Source organism: Schistocerca americana, chromosome 9 (assembly GCF_021461395.2).
Source record: "Schistocerca americana isolate TAMUIC-IGC-003095 chromosome 9, iqSchAmer2.1, whole genome shotgun sequence".
In the NCBI taxonomy this organism is placed as follows: Eukaryota; Metazoa; Arthropoda; class Insecta; order Orthoptera; family Acrididae; genus Schistocerca; species Schistocerca americana.
The window spans coordinates 159,595,189-159,611,779 of record NC_060127.1 but is presented as its reverse complement, the minus strand read 5'-3'; the positions used below and the strand labels follow the sequence as shown (position 1 = coordinate 159,611,779).

The 16,591-nt window shown below is 45.3% G+C and overlaps 1 protein-coding gene across 1 annotated transcript in view; it reads left to right on the top strand.

The window, feature by feature from the left end:
- Positions 1–249: 249 nt before the first annotated feature.
- Positions 250–16,591, top strand: part of LOC124550961 (lysosomal-associated transmembrane protein 4B-like) — a 226,160-nt gene continuing 209,818 nt past the window's right edge. Inside the window, exon 1 of the mRNA XM_047125777.1 lies at positions 250–393. The gene's annotated coding sequence lies outside the window, so the exon portion shown is untranslated. The remainder of the gene's footprint in view (positions 394–16,591) is intronic.

Sequence of the window (16,591 nt, the reverse complement as noted above, 5' to 3'; positions counted from 1 at the left end):
GAAAGCTCCTTCGCTTCCATTCGCTCCGGTGTAAACCAGACTTTAGACGCGGTAAGTACCCCCTGCCACGTACTTAGCTGTGGTGTCGCACGAGTGATGATTTTTGTTCACTCTCCACGCGCGGTTTCGCAGTGGTTTTGGCCGACACCGTTCGCGACGGCTCGTGTGACGTCACGTTCCCGCGCTGCGCAGTCGTATTCTGCGCACGCTGGCAGCTATAACCCCGCCCGGGCGCCTTGCCTATGTAGCAGTGAGACGCAAGCAGCGGTGCGAAGCGTTGGACGTGCTTTCGAAACACTACCAGGGCGGCGTCTTGCGGCATTCTTCGGGAGTGACAGATACCTGTGGATTGACAGTCGCGCAACTTGGCGGTCGGTGACTTCGCAGTTACTGGTGAGTACCCCACTTTTCATCGAGTAATAGCTGCCAGTTAACCTTGACATACAGCCCCATTCCGTCGTCATGGCAACTCGAAGTGTTCCGCTACATATTTGCACGCAAACGTACGTACGATTAGCAATACGAAGAGAATTTTTTTTCCTTTGTATTTGTTACGTGGTTTAATGCTCCAGAGGCATACGGGGCCGTTCTCAGGCGTTGTTAACTCTTCCCTTGTGGAACATAAAGATGCGAGTTCGAATCACAGCGATACCTAAGGCAGACACTGAGGTGAGAAAAGTCACGGGATAGCGGTATGCACATATACTGAGGCCGTAGTATCGCGCACACAAAGTATAAAAAGACAGTGCATGGGCGAGCTGTCATTTTCTACTCAGGCGATTCACGTGAAAAGGTTTCCGACGTGATTAAGGCCGCATGGTGGGAATTAAGACTTTGAACGCGGAATGGTTCGAGTATAATGACTTTTCTGGACACTAGAAATCTACTCTGTAGGAATCAGCAAGGGTTTCGAAAAGGACGATCGTGTGAAACCCAGCTTGCGCTATTCGTTCACGAGACTCGGAGGGCCATAGGCACGGTTTCCCAGGTAGATGCCGTGTTTCTTGACTTCAGCAAGGGGTTTGATACAGTTCCCCACGGTCGTTTAATGAACAAAGTAAGAGCATATGGACTATCAGACCGGTTGTGTGATTGGATGGAAGAGTTTCTAGACAACAGAATGCGGCAAGTCATTGTCAGTGGAGAGAAGTCTTCCGAAGTAAGAGTGATTTCAGGTGTGCCACAGGGGAGTGTCGTAGGTTTTTGCGGATGATGCTGTAGTACATCCAGAGTTCGTAATAATGGAAAATTGTACTGAAATGCAGGAGGATCTGCAACGAATTGACACATGGTGCAGGGAATGGCAATTGAATCTCAATGTAGACAAGTGTAATGTGCTGCGAATACTTAGAAAGAAGGATCCTTTCTCATTTAGCTACAATATAGCAGATCAGCAACTGGAAGCAGTTAATTCCATAAATTATCTGGGAGTAGGCATTAGGAGTGCTTTAAAATGTAATGGCCATATAAAATCAATCGTCGGTAAGGCAGATGCCAGACTGAGATTCATTGGAAGAATCCTAAGGAAATGCAGTCCGAAAACAAAGGAAGTAGGTTACAGTACACTTGTTCGCCCACTGCTTGAATACTGCTCAGCAGTGTGCGATCCGTACCAGATAGGGTTGATAGAAGAGAGAGAGAAGATCCAACGGAGAGCAGCGCGCTTCGTTACGGGATCATTTAGTAATTGCGAAAGCGTTACGGAGATGATAGATAAACTCCAGTAACTCCAGTGGAACACTCTGCAAGAGACATGCTCAGTAGATCGGTACGGGCTTTTGTTGAAGTTTCGAGAACATACCTTCACCTAGGAGTCAAGCAGTATATTGCTCCCTCCTACGGATATCTGGCGAAGAGACCATGAGGATAAAATCAGAGAGATTAGAGCCCACACAGGGGCATACCGACAATCTTTCTTTGCACGAACAATACGAGACTGGAATAGAAGGGAGAACTGATAGAGGTACTCAGGGTACCCTCCATCACACGCCGTCAGGTGGCTTGCGGAGTATGGATGTAGATGTAGATGGTAGTTGGAGCTAGACGCATGGGACATTCATTTCGGAAACCGTTAGGGAATTCAGTATGCCGAGATCCTCAGTATCAAGAGTGTGCCGAGAATACCAAATTTCTGTCCTTACCTCTCACCACAGACAACTTGGTGGTCGTCGTCCTTCACTTAACGACCGAGAGCAGCGGCGTTTGCGTGGAGTTGTCAGTGCTAACAGACAAGCAACACTGCGTGAAATAACGGCGGAAATCAATGTGGGGTGTGCGACGAAAGTAACAGCTAGGACAGTGCGGCGAAATCTGGCGTTAATGATGCTGTGGCAGCAGACAACTGACACGAGTGCCTCTGTTAACAGCATGACAACGTCTGCAGCGCCTCTCCTTGGCTCGTCACCATATCGGTTGGACAATAGACGACTGAAAAATCGCGGTCTGGTCAGGTGAGCCCCGATTTCCGTTGGTAAGAGCTGATAATATGGTTCGAGTGTGACGTAGACTCCACGAAGCCACGGACCCACGTTTGTCTACAAGGCATTGTGCAAGCTGGTGATGGCTCCTTAATGGTGTAGGCTGTGTTTACATTGAGCGGGCTGGGTCCTCTGGCACAACAGGACATTATGCTGTTGACTCGGCCACTGTTTCTATGTTTCGATACAGTGTATCGATACGTGGAACTGTTTCAGTGTTTCGGAACGGCTGTCGTTCACTGTTTCGAAACACTCGTGTTTCATTCCGCTCCTGTCTCGGATAACTGCACCAGATTCGATCTCGAGCCAGACACAGAAACTGTATCGTTGTTTCAAAATAAGGCTGTTTCAGTCCACCTCTGCTAGGAACGGACTAATTGTATCGAAACAGTGATGTTTCATTCCGCTCTGTGTCGGACGAGATTCGGGCTCGGCACAGGTATTGAAACACTTTTAACACGCCACTTCATGAAACACTTTCAAGAGTGTCGAAATCTTTTTGACAAGCAATAGCATGAAGCTCAAGATATCCGAAAATAAAGCTTCGTTTCTAGCTGACCGTCATATTCCGAAATGGCGTAACATCTGCTTTACAAACACTAACGAAACAATAAAACAACGCATACTATTCACATTCAAAATAATAAATATGTGAAAATCATTCAGTTAAATTACAATTTTTGATAACATACGCTTCTCTGTTCATGTACAGTAATCGTATTAAGAAACGCAAGTAAGCCTACAACATTATTTTGAATAAAAAAAGCCTTGAGTGACAGTTATTGGCCATATACATAAATTTGATGTAGGTATAATTGCAAGCAATCTGTTTGACATATCACTGATAGCGTAATGGTGAACGGGAAGGGCTAGGAAGCATGGTGAATTTATAGTAACGGTTCGGAACACCTTGAAAGACAAAATTTTTTTCTGTTATATTTTGTTATTTATTCGAATTATTTGGCGTTATTTGTGAGTCTATAGTCACTGTGCCTATTATCATCAATGATTCCATTTGTGTGCTGGAAATCAGCAGGATGGGTATATTACCCATACTAACGGAATGTGGGAATCCCAGTAGCATATCCGTTGTTTCTGCAGTTTTCTCCCACCTCCAGTTCCGTTCGTGGTGGTTCTTCTATCTTCAGCTATGGCTGTCCTCAGCCAATTGAAAAGTATGAAAGTCACACGACACGAAAGTAGCGCATTTGCTGCAGGAAATACGAAACTGCCAAGACGCCTAAGTGATAATTTCGTACTTTCTGCGATATGATTAGCACTCTAGCACCTCATTTGTATTTATGTGGACATACTTGTACAGTAGACAGCGCGGGATTAGCCGAGCGGTCTAGGGCGTTGCAGTCATGGATTGTGCGGCTGGTCCCGGCGGAGATACGCGTCCTCTCTCGGGCATGGGTGTGTGTGTGTTTGTCCTTAGGATAATTTAGGTTAAGTAGTGTGTAATCTTCGGAACTGATGACCTTAGCAGTTAAGTCCCATAAGATTTCACACACATTTGAACATTTTTTGGGGCAATTCCAGCAGGACAATGCGACACCCCAAACGTCCAGAATTGCTATATAGTGGCTCCAGGAATACTCTTCAAACACTCCCTCTGGCCACCAAACCTCCAGACATGAACGTTACTGAGCGTATCTGGGATGGCTTGCAACGTGCTGTTCAGAGGAGATCTCCACCTTCTCGTACTCTTATGGATTTGTGGACAGCACTGCAGAAATCATGGTGTCGGTTCCCTTCAGCACTACTTCAGACATTAGTTGAGTCCCTGCCACGTTGTGTTGCGGCACTTCTGCGCGCTCCCTGTGGCCCTCCACGATATTAGGCAGGTGTACCGCTTCCTTTGGCTCTTCAGTGTATATCCTAGATAACACTTTTATCTGCAAAGACACAGTAATGCGAAATTAATTATTTCGAATTGTTCGTTTGATTTTAGATAGATATTTATACTTCTGTCTCATTGTGCATATTTTTAACGATATTGTAATTACTGATACTAAAATTATAAACATTCTATATACGATAGGGCAAAATAATGGTATTTTTGGATTTGGGTAAACAAAATCATTACACATTTCTTGAGAACTGCTAAAGAAGTGAGGCAATGTTCGGCTGAAATAACCACAGGCAATGATGGGTGACATGAAACACTGTACATATACAGGGTGGCGCACGAAATGTGTTACCATTTTGTTTTTGAATATAAACTTTATTGTCAGTACTATCTTAAAGGAACTACAATGAAGAGCCGTCTATGGAGATTTGTTCTAAATCAGCACATGCTCAATATGTCCACCATTTCGTTTCCTAACTTCCTTCAAACGAACACTGAAGTTAGTGATTACCCCACGGCACATGTCTTCCGTAATTTCACTGCAAGCTCGAAGAATAAGTCTTCTGAGCTCCATTAAATCACGTGAACGTTTCTGGAAATCCTTTGGATACCCCCAAAGAAAAAAGTTACATGGACTGAGGTCTGGACTACTGGGGGGCCAATTTTGTCCGTCATTGAAGCGACCTGGAAACCTGAGTGAAATGATCCGCATGTCGAAATGCTCGTGTAAAAACTCCAACACAGTGTTTGCAATATGTGGCCTTGCTCCATCTTGCATGAACCACTCCGTGTTGAAGGGCAAGGCAGTAGCAAGAAGCTGTGGAATGAAGCTATTGCGAAGCATGCTCAAATAACGCTCGCTCTTCACAGTTTCTTCAAAGAACAAGGGTCCAATAAGTCCGTGACTGGAAATTGCTGCCCACGCTGTAATCCTCGGAGCATGTTGTTGTCGTTCATGAAGCACTTGTGGGTTTTCAGTGGCCCAAAAGCGTACATTTTGTTTGTTAACCACACTGTCTAAATGAAACGTCTCAAACGTTGCTGAGAGTTTCTTCCCTATCCTCCGCCCACTGAGTAAACAGTAGTCTCTGCTGCTTGTGTTCTTCAGTGAGCTTTTGTGCACAGGTCATCTTGTATGGGTACATATGGAGGTCACTTTTAAGAATGCGTTGAACGGAGCGTCTGGATATTCCCAGTTGCACTGCTGCCTTTCTACACCATTTCCCGGGACTTCTCTGTACAGCAACTCGTACCGCTTCAATACTCTCCGGCGAACAAACAGGCTTAGGTCGAGGTCGCTTCACTTCCAATACTGTTCCTTCCTGTACAAATTTATGGTGCAACCTGTGGATGGTCTTGTTGCAAGGGACCCATCGTGTGTTAAACTGTTGTCGAAAACGCCTCTGAGTCACAACAAGGCTTTTCGTTTCATGAAAAAGTAACACAATTGCCGATCGTTGCTGTGCCGTCAGTCTTCCATTGTTAGCCATTGCTGCTTACTAGTCTCCTAGCGGCAGTATCGTGAATTACACGTCATTTCGTACCTCATTTGTTTTTCCAAGCTCTGCTGATACTGCTGCAGAGATCCCAGCGGGATATCTAATGTGCGTCATAAATTGTGAAAGAAACAATTGGTAACACATTTCGTGTACGTAACAGAGGTGGAATGGTATACTGATAAAGCGATATGGTACAGTATCCACCACATGGGAAAGCAGGATAACACAGTAGTCATAAATAACATTCATGTTTGACACATGTCAGACTCCCAACATAAGAATCGGCATCCGACACTCAGTAAGGAATATGCCCTCCGTGGCCACTAGTCTACATTTTGCACCTGTTATTGTTGCTGGCTACCAAATTGTTGAGGAGTCCTTGTGGGATGTTTTCCCACTCCTCTATCTCACCCCCTTGCACGATTCAGGGAGGGGGTGTTCGTTGAGAAACACGTCTGAAAAGAGCATCGCAGGCATAAGCTGTAGGGTTTAGGTCCGGGAAGTATGCGGGACATTCCTTACTGTCAATATCCTCATTCTTCAGTGTATAAGACAGCTCAGCGGTCCAGTATGCGCGGGCATTGTGGTCCGTAAACAAAAAGTCGGGACCTGACGCACTCCTAAACGATGGGCATGATCCAGAATAATCTCCCTGCAACACCGCTATGCTGTAACAATACCTCGCGGAAAGATATGCAGCAGTGTTTGGCCACTGTGCACAATGCCTGCCCACACCATAACGCCTCGGCCATACCAGTGACGTTCACGAACATTCTATGATGTTCTAGCTCCCTACTTAGCAACCATATACAACCGCTCGCTCACCGATAGATCTGTACCTACAGATTGGAAAATTGCGCAGGTCGCACCAGTGTTGAAGAAGGGTAGTAGGAGTAATCCATCGAACTACAGACCTATATCATTGACGTCGGTTTGCAGTAGGGTTTTGGAGCATATACTCTATTCAAACATTATGAATCACCTCGAAGGGAACGATCTATTGATACGTAATCAGCATGGTTTCAGAAAACATCGTTCTTGTGCAACGCAGCTAGCTCTTTATTCGCACGAAGTAATGGCCGCTATCGTCAGGGGATCTCAGGTTGATTCCGTATTTCTGGATTTCCGGAAAGCTTTTGACACCTTTCCTCACAAGCAACTTCTAATCAAGCTGCGGGCCTATAGGGTATCGTCTCAGTTGTACGACTGGATTCGTGATTTCCTGTCAGGAAGGTCGCAGTTCGTAGTAATAGACGGCAAATCATCGAGTAAAACTGAAGTGATATCAGGTGTTGCCCAGGGAAGCGTCCTGGGACCTCTGTTGTTCCTGATCTATATAAATGACCTGGGTGACAACCTGAGTAGTTCTCTTAGGTTGTTCGCAGATGATGCTGTAATTTACCGTCTAGTAAGGTCATCCGAAGACCAGTATCAGTTGCAAAGCGATTTAGAAAAGATTGCTGTATGGTGTGGCAGGTGGCAGTTGACGCTAAATAACGAAAAGTGTGAGGTGATCCACATGAGTTCCAAAAGAAATCCGTTGGAATTCGATTACTCGATAAATAGTACAATTCTCAATGTTGTCAATTCAACTAAGTACCTGGGTGTTAAAATTACGAACAACTTCAGTTGGAAAGACCACATAGATAATACTGTGGGGAAGGCGAGCCAAAGGTTGCGTTTCATTGGCAGGGCACTTAGAAGATGCAACAAGTCCACTAAAGAGACAGCTTACACTACACTCGTTCGTCCTCTGTTAGAATATTGCTGCGCGGTGTGGGATCCTTACCAGGTGGGATTGACGGAGGACATCGAAAGGGTGCAAAAAAGGGCAGCTCGTTTTGTATTATCACGTAATAGGGGAGAGAGTGTGGTAGATATGATACGCGAGTTGGGATGGAAGTCATTAAAGCAAAGACGTTTTTCGTCGCGGCGAAATCTATTTACGAAACTTCAGTCACCAACTTTCTCTTCCGAATGCGAAAATGTTTTGTTGAGCCCAACCTACATAGGTAGGAATGACCATCGAAATAAAATAAGAGAAATCAGAGCTCGAACAGAAAGGTTTATGTGTTCGATTTTCCCGCGCGCTACTCGGGAGTGGAATGGTAGAGAGATAGTATGATTGTGGTTCGATAAACCCTCTGCCAAGCACTTGAATGTGAATTGCAGAGTAATCATGTAGATGTAGATGTAGAAGTGTGTTCCCCTCTCTCTCCCCACCAACTGGTTCCAGAATCACTTGCCACAGTGAAGCGGGAATCATTGGAGAACACCACTCTGGACCATCATAGCTGACCTCTGCCAACATGCTCCCTATACTGGCGAACACCTCAACGATGGAGCGATGGAAACTGGATGCACTTAACAGGCTTCCGAGCAGAGAAACCAGCCTAATTTAAACGCCGCGAAATGCTTCAGGCTGAGACAGTTGCCGGTAGCAGTTGCAAGGTCTGCACCGATCTACGTAGCACTGAGATGTCTTTTCCTTTTCGCCACTAGGGCCTGCATTTTTTCGCATACCAGCGGCCATTTTTAGTCGCGAGATGACGCTTTTATATACACTCATTACTGTGGCCACAGTAGTGTCACTTTTTCGGCCTCGAGCTGTGAAACTGCTCGTCCACGATCGTAAGCACTCAAATCAAGTTTAAGAGACATGTTCCCGTACACCTCCCAGAATCTCGCACTAACCGGTTCCACAACAGCCTGCGCCAAACATCGTGCTGCATGAAACGTCGAATGCACACCAAGCGTTCGTGCACTGGCTTCGCTGCAGCTAATGCGCTCCGGCCTCTAAATTTCTACATCTACATCTACACTTCCCAAGCCACCCGACGGTGTGTGGCGGAGGGTACCTTGAGTACCTCTGTAAGTAGGCTGTTTAGGTTTTTATGTTGGTAACGTCACGTAGCGATCTGTATGAAAATCACTGACTGTGCTGTGTGCAATCTGTGGCTGGTCTGCATTGTTCGAATATTTGCCATTGTAGTGTTAAGCAGTTGGATGTGAACAGCGCGTAGCTTTGCGCAGTTGGAGGTGAGCCGCCAGCAATGGTGGATTTGGGGAGAGAAATGGCGGAGTTTTGAGAGTGGATGATCTGGACGTGTGTCCATCAGAGACAGTACATTTGTAAGACTGGATGTCATGAACTGATATATACATTATGACTTTTGAACACCATTAAGGTAAATACATTGTTTGTTCTCTATCAAAATCTTTCATTTGCTAACTATGCCTATCAGTAGTTAGTGCCTTCAGTAGTTAGAATCTTTTATTTACCTGGCAGTATTGGCGCTCGCTGTATTGCAGTAGTTCGAGTAAGGAAGATTTTTGTGAGGTAAGTGGTTCATGAAAGGTATAGGTTATTGTTAGTCAGGGCCATTCTTTTGTAGGGATTATTGAAAGTCAGATTGCGTTGCGCTAAAAATATTATGTGTCAGCTTAGTGTTGATCAGAATAAGTAAAGAGAGAAATGTCTGACTACTTTCAGTTCTGCTCAGCTGTTTGAAAATCAAGTAACGTAAGAGGTTTATCAGCACAGTAATACACTAATTTTTCTGAGGGGACGTTTCACCTCTATCGGTTCTCCCTTCTATTCCAGTCTCGTATTGTAAGTGGAAAGAAGGATTGTCGGTATGCCTCTGTGTGGGCTCTAATCTCTCTGATTTTATCCTCATGGTCTCTTCGCGAGATATACGTAGGAGGGAGCAATATACTGCTTGACTCCTCGGTGAAGGTATGTTCTCGAAACTTCAACAAAAGCCCGTACCGAGCTACTGAGCGTCTCTCCTGCAGAGTGTTCCACTGGACTTTATCTATCATCCCCGTAACGCTTTCGCGATTACTAAATGCCCCTGTAACGAAGCGCGCTGCTCTCCGTTGGATCTTCTCTATCTCTTCTATCAACTCTATCTGGTACGGATCCCAAACTGCTGAGCAGTATTCAAGCAGTGGGCGAACAAGCGTACTGTAACCTACTTCCTTTGTTTTGGGATTGCATTTCCTTAGGATTCTTCCAATGAATCTCAGTCTGGCATCTGCTTTACCGACGATCAACTTTATATGATCATTCCATTTTAAATCACTCCTAATGTGCAGTCCCAGATAATTTATGGAATTAACTGCTTCCAGTTGCTGACCTATATTGTGGCTAAATGATAAAGGATCTTTCTTTCTATGTGTTCGCAGCACATTACACTTGTCTACATTGAGATTCAGTTGCCATTCCCTGCACCATGCGTCAATTCGTTGCAGATCCTCATGCATTTTCCATTGTCACAACCTCTCGCTATACTGCAGCATCATCCGCAAAAAGCCTCAGTGAACTTCCGATGTTATGCGCAAGATCATTTATATATATATATATATATATATATATATATATATATATATATATATATATATATATATATATATTGTGAATAGCAGCGGTCCTACGACACTCCCCTGAGGCACACCTACTATCGCTGTTCGGGTCGTTCCGTAGCGATTGTCGGTTGTTAGATAGCAGTAATCAGTTGCTCCTCAACAAGTGTCAATTGTTCCTCAGCAGTTGTGAAGCAGTTTTAAACAAATCTCATCAAAAAAGGAAAATCGATGTTGCTCTGTTAACGCTTTGCCATCCGGCAACACCACAGTGGTTCAAAAATTGTTCAAATGGCTCTGACCACTATGGGACCGGCCGGTAATAAAACAAGAAAAACTGTTTGGTCGAGGCACAACCAAATTTCCTTATTACTACTAGGAAGCAAACGCGGAGAAGAAAAGAGCTTCGACCACAAAATGATTATCCAGAGAAGTTTCAAGCAATCACCGGCTGCCGGCTGGAGGGGGGCCGAGCGGTTCTAGGCTCTACAGTCTGGAACCGCGCGACCGCTGCGGTCACAGGTTCGAATGCTGCGTCGGGTGTGGATGTGTGTGCTGTCCTTAAGCCCGGTCCACACGTAACGATCTATCTGCGCAGACATCGGCGCAGATGTCTGTACATGCATAAGATCGCTGCAAATGTGGTGTGTTCACACGACACAAAGCCCAATCTACTACTCGCCCGCCATCTGTCGGTGTAGAAAAGAAATATCAGTGGCAAGCGACTACGCTCCCCGTAAACGTCAAAAATTTAATTCAGTTATTTGGAAATATAGAAATGGAGGAAGTTCTGTTGTGGTCTGTGTTCACAACTTGTGTTGCAAAAAACATTCAGATCAGCCGCAGGAAACAGAGAAAGCGGTCAAAATGGTGTAGACAGTGGCTGCTAAAGCGAAAGCAGTTTTCTCACGTAAATTTACTGCGAGAGTTACAGGGCGAACCTAAGAAAACCAAGCAGATCAAGATACCATAACGTTGGCTGGTATACTTGATCTACTCCTACACCAGATCTTCTAGATTTCTGAACTTTGGATAACTCTTTTCGGTAAACAGTTCGCAACGAATTTTTTTTTAATTACTGTTTCTCTGTTTGCCGAGGCGTCAACTGCCCACAATTTTTCAATCAGAGCATTGTGTGGTGCTGTCTTTTTGTCTCGGTCACTATATTCTTTACTTTTAATCTTCCACACACATGGGTGGTTTCTATATATTTCAATGAATTCACTAACAAACTCTCGAGAACACTGACAAGTATCAGCCATTTTAATGCCCTGTGCGTACAAATACAAACACTAGACTGAGCAAACAGCTGTTTCGCGCCAGATTTGCGGCCATCTCCTGTCCACACGCTCCAACTTGTCTGCGCAGATGTGGTTTGAACGCACAGATTTGAGAGGTTTCGCTCAAACCCCCAACTCCAACTTCCAGGTTTGCACACACCTCAGGTTGGTGCAAATCTTCTGTCCACACGCAACGATCTGTCTGCGCAGATGTCATGTGCGCAGATATTTGCGCAGACAGATCGTTGCGTGTGGACGGGGCTTTAGGTTAGTAAGGTTTACGTAGTTCTAAGTCTAGGGGACTGATGACCTCCGATGTTAAGTCCCATAGTGGTCAGAGCCGTTTCAACCATTTGATCACTGGCTAACAATCACCCGCAGTGCGGTGGTTGAAACTCCTGTAACTGAGGTGCAACGTATAGGCTACAACACGTTCAGAGGTACTGATGCCTTAATGGTAGGTCCAGCGAAAAAGAACGGTCCAATAATGGTGTTCTGCATTGAGACGCATTACACATTAAATCTTTAGTTCAGGACCTCCCTTGTCTTTATGGTGTATACAGGGTGAAAAGTATTTAAACCGACAAACTCTGGGAGGTTGTAGGGGACATCAAAACAAATATTTTTCCCTAATGTCATTTGTTTCCTATGAGGAGTATTTAAACCGATGGAGAAAGGTTTCTCGGCAAAGGTTACAGGAGTAAACAAAGGTTACACCGCCGGATCATGTTCTGTCTGACACTGGCAAAAACCCCAGGAGTATCCTCAATTGTTCCTGCTGCTGCACTATCCGATCAACCAGAACCTCTTCTGATGCAACAGGAGTTGCGTAAACAAGACTGTGCATCTCTCCCCACACAAAAAAATCCAGAGGGGACATATCTGGGGATCGAGCAGGCCATGGTACAGGACCACCTCTGCCAATCCACGTTACTGGGAACCGTCGATCCAGGAATCGACGCACACGACGACTGAAATGTGCCGGCGCCCCGTCATGTTGGAACGACATGCGTTGTCTTGTAGGGAGCGGGACGTCTTCCAGCAATTCTGGCAATGCTCTGGCGAGAAAATTGTAATAGTGCCTGCCATTTAATGGCCTAGGTAGCAGATACGGCCCAATTAAACAGTCCCCAACAACACCGACCCACACACATTAACGAAGAACCGCACTTGATGAGCGCTAGTAACTATGGCATGTGGGTTATCCTCACTCCAAACATGTGAATTGTGCATGTTGAAGACTCCGTCACGCCCGAACGTTGCTTCATCGGTAAACAACACAGAGGATGGAAATGTAGGATGCATTTCACACTGTTCCAGGTACCACTGCGAAAACTGTGCTCTGGGTGGATAATCAACTGGTTGCAGGTTATGGACACGCTGTAAGTGAAATGGACGTAACAATTGCTCTCGCAGCACTGTTCTTACATTCGTCCGATTGGTCCCCATGTTACGTGCAATTGCACGAGTGCTGATTGAAGGATCCCGCTCCACATGCTGCAAGACAGCTTCCTCAAATTGGGGCGTTCTTACCGTGCGACGGCGTCCCTGTCCAGGTAATCTGCTAAATGACGCGGTCTCACGCAGACGTTGGTACACAGCAGCAAAGGTCGTATGATGCGGGGTACGGCGATTCGGATATTGTTGTTGATAAACGCGCTGTGCAGCTCGTCCGTTGTGGTGCGGTGTACTCACTCCAGGTGTATCGCTCCATTAGTAAACAGAGACAATGCACTACCACACTGGTGGACAGCAGTTGCCTACAACTGAACAGCGTAATACGGCCTCCACCGGTTTAAATACTCCTCATAAGAAAAAATGACATTAGGGAAAAATATTTGTTTTGATGTCCCCTACAACCTCCCAGAGTTTGTCGATTTAAATACTTTTCACGCTGTATTATGTCACTTTCTCCTAGAGAAAGTCCCTGTATTTAGTTGTGTTCCCTTCCGTCGATTAGGCTTAGCGAGTAGTCTCTTTTAACTCCATTATCGTGTTCGCGCTCTACGATTCTGTCGTGGGCGAGTATGACCTTAGTTGTTTTTGCGCCCTCAAACAAAACAAACAAAGAAACAGCACACACACAGCACACGCTGCCCCTTATCTGCTGTACGGTGATATGCGGGTTCACCGACCCTGACATTATGACTGTTTACTTTCCCGGAGATGTGAAAGGTGCTTTCTCCAGAGAAGCAAACTTCATTACGGTAGTCATTCCCGGCACCGATTTGTTGCAGTACGTTCTCCGCGAAACTCGGCATGTCTGGGCTTTTCCCCTGACGGCAAAGCATGGAAGTGTAGTCGTTTGTGTAAAATACTCTCCACAGGGCTCTGAGGTATAGGTAGACGCCGTTATAGCGGATTCGTTATCCGCGTTTTCTCGTATACGCAATTTTAGTTTTCAGTCCAGTGCTGACATCTGTTAACAGTACGCGAAAGCAGTAATGCGTTAGCGCATTTCCACGAGCATCTTCTGTCGTGTTTGTCGAGACGTGAATCGTTACTTCAGGTCAGCACAAAAAAAAATGGTTCAAATGGCTCTGAGCACTATGCGACTTAACTTCTGAGGTCATCAGTCGCCTAGAACTTAGAACTAATTAAACCTAACTAACCTAAGGACATCACACACATCCATGCCCGAGGCAGGATTCGAACCTAACTAACCTAAGGACATCACACACATCCATGCCCGAGGCAGGATTCGAACCTGCGACCGTAGCGGTCACGCGGTTCCAGACTGAAGCGCCTTTAACCGCACGGCCACACCGGCCGGCTCAGGTCAGCACTTCTGTGGAGTTGTACTTGACAGGAAGTTTGCCTGTCGAGGAAAAGAAGCCTGCACGAAGTTCGTATTCATTAGGAACGAAGTGGACCGCTGTGAAAAAGGTGAGCGTCTAGTTGACATTCACCATGCTTTGGGACTTTGTGAATCCACTGTGAGAACTGTTCGTAACAATGCGGAATCATTTCGAAACACTTTTCATTGTTCAGCTGTCTTCAGTTATGACTAGAGTGACGAAATCTCGCACGGAGGCGACGGACAGAATGGAACTGAGCACTACAACCAACAGCACAAGTATCTCTCTGCAGTTGCTATACAAGCTAAAGCCAAGAACATTTGTGCGGTTTTAACCAAAGAAGAGAAACTGAAAAGGCCATAATGCGAAGCAGTTTTTCAACCTTGGTGAAGTGGGCTTATTTCGGAAACAAATGCCTGCCTAGCTGTACGTTCATTTCAATTAAGAGAAAAACTGTACCTGGATTTAAGTGCTGTGTCGTCCGAACAACACGCACCCTGGGCAAACACACCATAGCCGCAAAGATGCGAGCTGGCGCTAATGCCATACAGACTCGCCACTTGCGCGAGTTCCACCAGCGGCGCTGATGATCAACATATCGACTTCGCCTCGGCCGGCAAGCGGCCGCCAATGACCAGACCACAACGGACAGGAGCGTATTCGGAAGATATAAGAGCAGCTATCGCCCACTTGGTGATACATCATCGTCCAGGGCTGTCTTAGGGAGCCGGCCGCTGTGGCCGAGCGGTTCTAGGCGCTTCAGTCCGGAACCCCGCTGCTGCTACGGTCGGAGGTTCGATTCCCGGCTCGGGCATGGATGTGTGTGATGTCCTCGGGTTAGTTAGGTTTAAGTAGTTCTAAGTCTAGGGGACTGATGACCACAGATGTTAAGTCCCATACGACAGGGAACGCCCTTTAGTGAACTCTTAGAAGTGAACAGATAGTTGTTGTAAATTGCATTTGCTATGTACTGTGATACCTTAGAAGCTAGATTAAGGAGAGGTAAACCTACGTTTCTAGCATTTGTATACTTAGAGAAAGCTTTTGACAATGTTGATTGGAATACTCTCTTTCAAATTCTGAAGGTGGCAGGGGTAAAATACAGGGAGCGAAAGGCTATTTACAGTTTGTAAAGAAAGCAGGTGGCAGTTATAAGAGTCGAGGGGTATGAAAGGGAAGCAGTGGTTGGGAAGGGAGTCAGACAGGGTTGTAGCCTATCCCCGATGTTATTCAATCTGTATATTGAGCAAGCAGTAAAGGAAACGAAAGAAAAATTCGGAGTAGGTATTAAAATCCATGGAGAAGAAATAAAAACTTTGAGGTTCGCCGATGACATTGTAATTCTGTCAGAGACAGCAAAGGACTTGGAAGAGCAGTTGAAAGGAATGGACAGTGTCTTGAAAGGAGGGTATAAGATGAACATCAACAAAAGCAAAACGAGGATAATGGAATGTAGTCGAGGGAATTAGATTAGGAAATGAGACACTTAAAGTAGTAAAGGAGTTTTGCTATTTGGGGAGCAAAATAACTGATGATGGTCGAAGTAGAGAGGATATAAAATGTAGACTGGCAATGGCAAGGAAAGCGTTCCTGTAGTAGAGGAATTTGTTAACATCGAGTATAGATTTAAGCGTCAGGAAGTCATTTCTGAAAATATTTGTATGGAGTGTAGCCATGTATGGAAGTGAAACTTGGACGATAAATAGTTTAGACAAGAAGAGAATAGAAGCTTTCGAAATGTGGTGCTACAGAAGAATGTTGAAGATTAGGTGGATAGATGACATAACTAATGAGGAGGTACTGAAAAGAATTGGGGAGAAGAGGAGTTTGTGGCACAACTTGACTAGAAGAAGGGATCGATTGGTAGGACATGCTCTGAGGCATCAAGGGATCACAAATTTAGCACTGGAGGGCAGCGTGGAGGGTAAAAATCATAGAGGGAGGCCAAGAGATGAATACACTAAGCAGATTCAGAAGGGTGTAGGTTGTAGTAAGTAGTGGGAGATGAAGAAGCTTGCACAGGATAGAGTAGCATGGAGAGCTGCATCAATCGAGTCTCAGAACTGAAGACCACAACAGCAACAACAACAACATGTACTGTGAAGTTTACTTATGATTATTTGCACTTAGCGATTTAGGGACTTTGTTGCGTTATATTACATGCAGTGTTGCAGACTTCATTATTCGACAAGTCACAAAGATAAGTAAACCTTTTTTCACTGATTTGTGTGACTTCGTTACTAATTTGTTGTACTGTTGTAGAGCCTTCGTTCCCCTATCCTGTTACCTGACTCCGGAGGATAGCTGTTATGCAGTG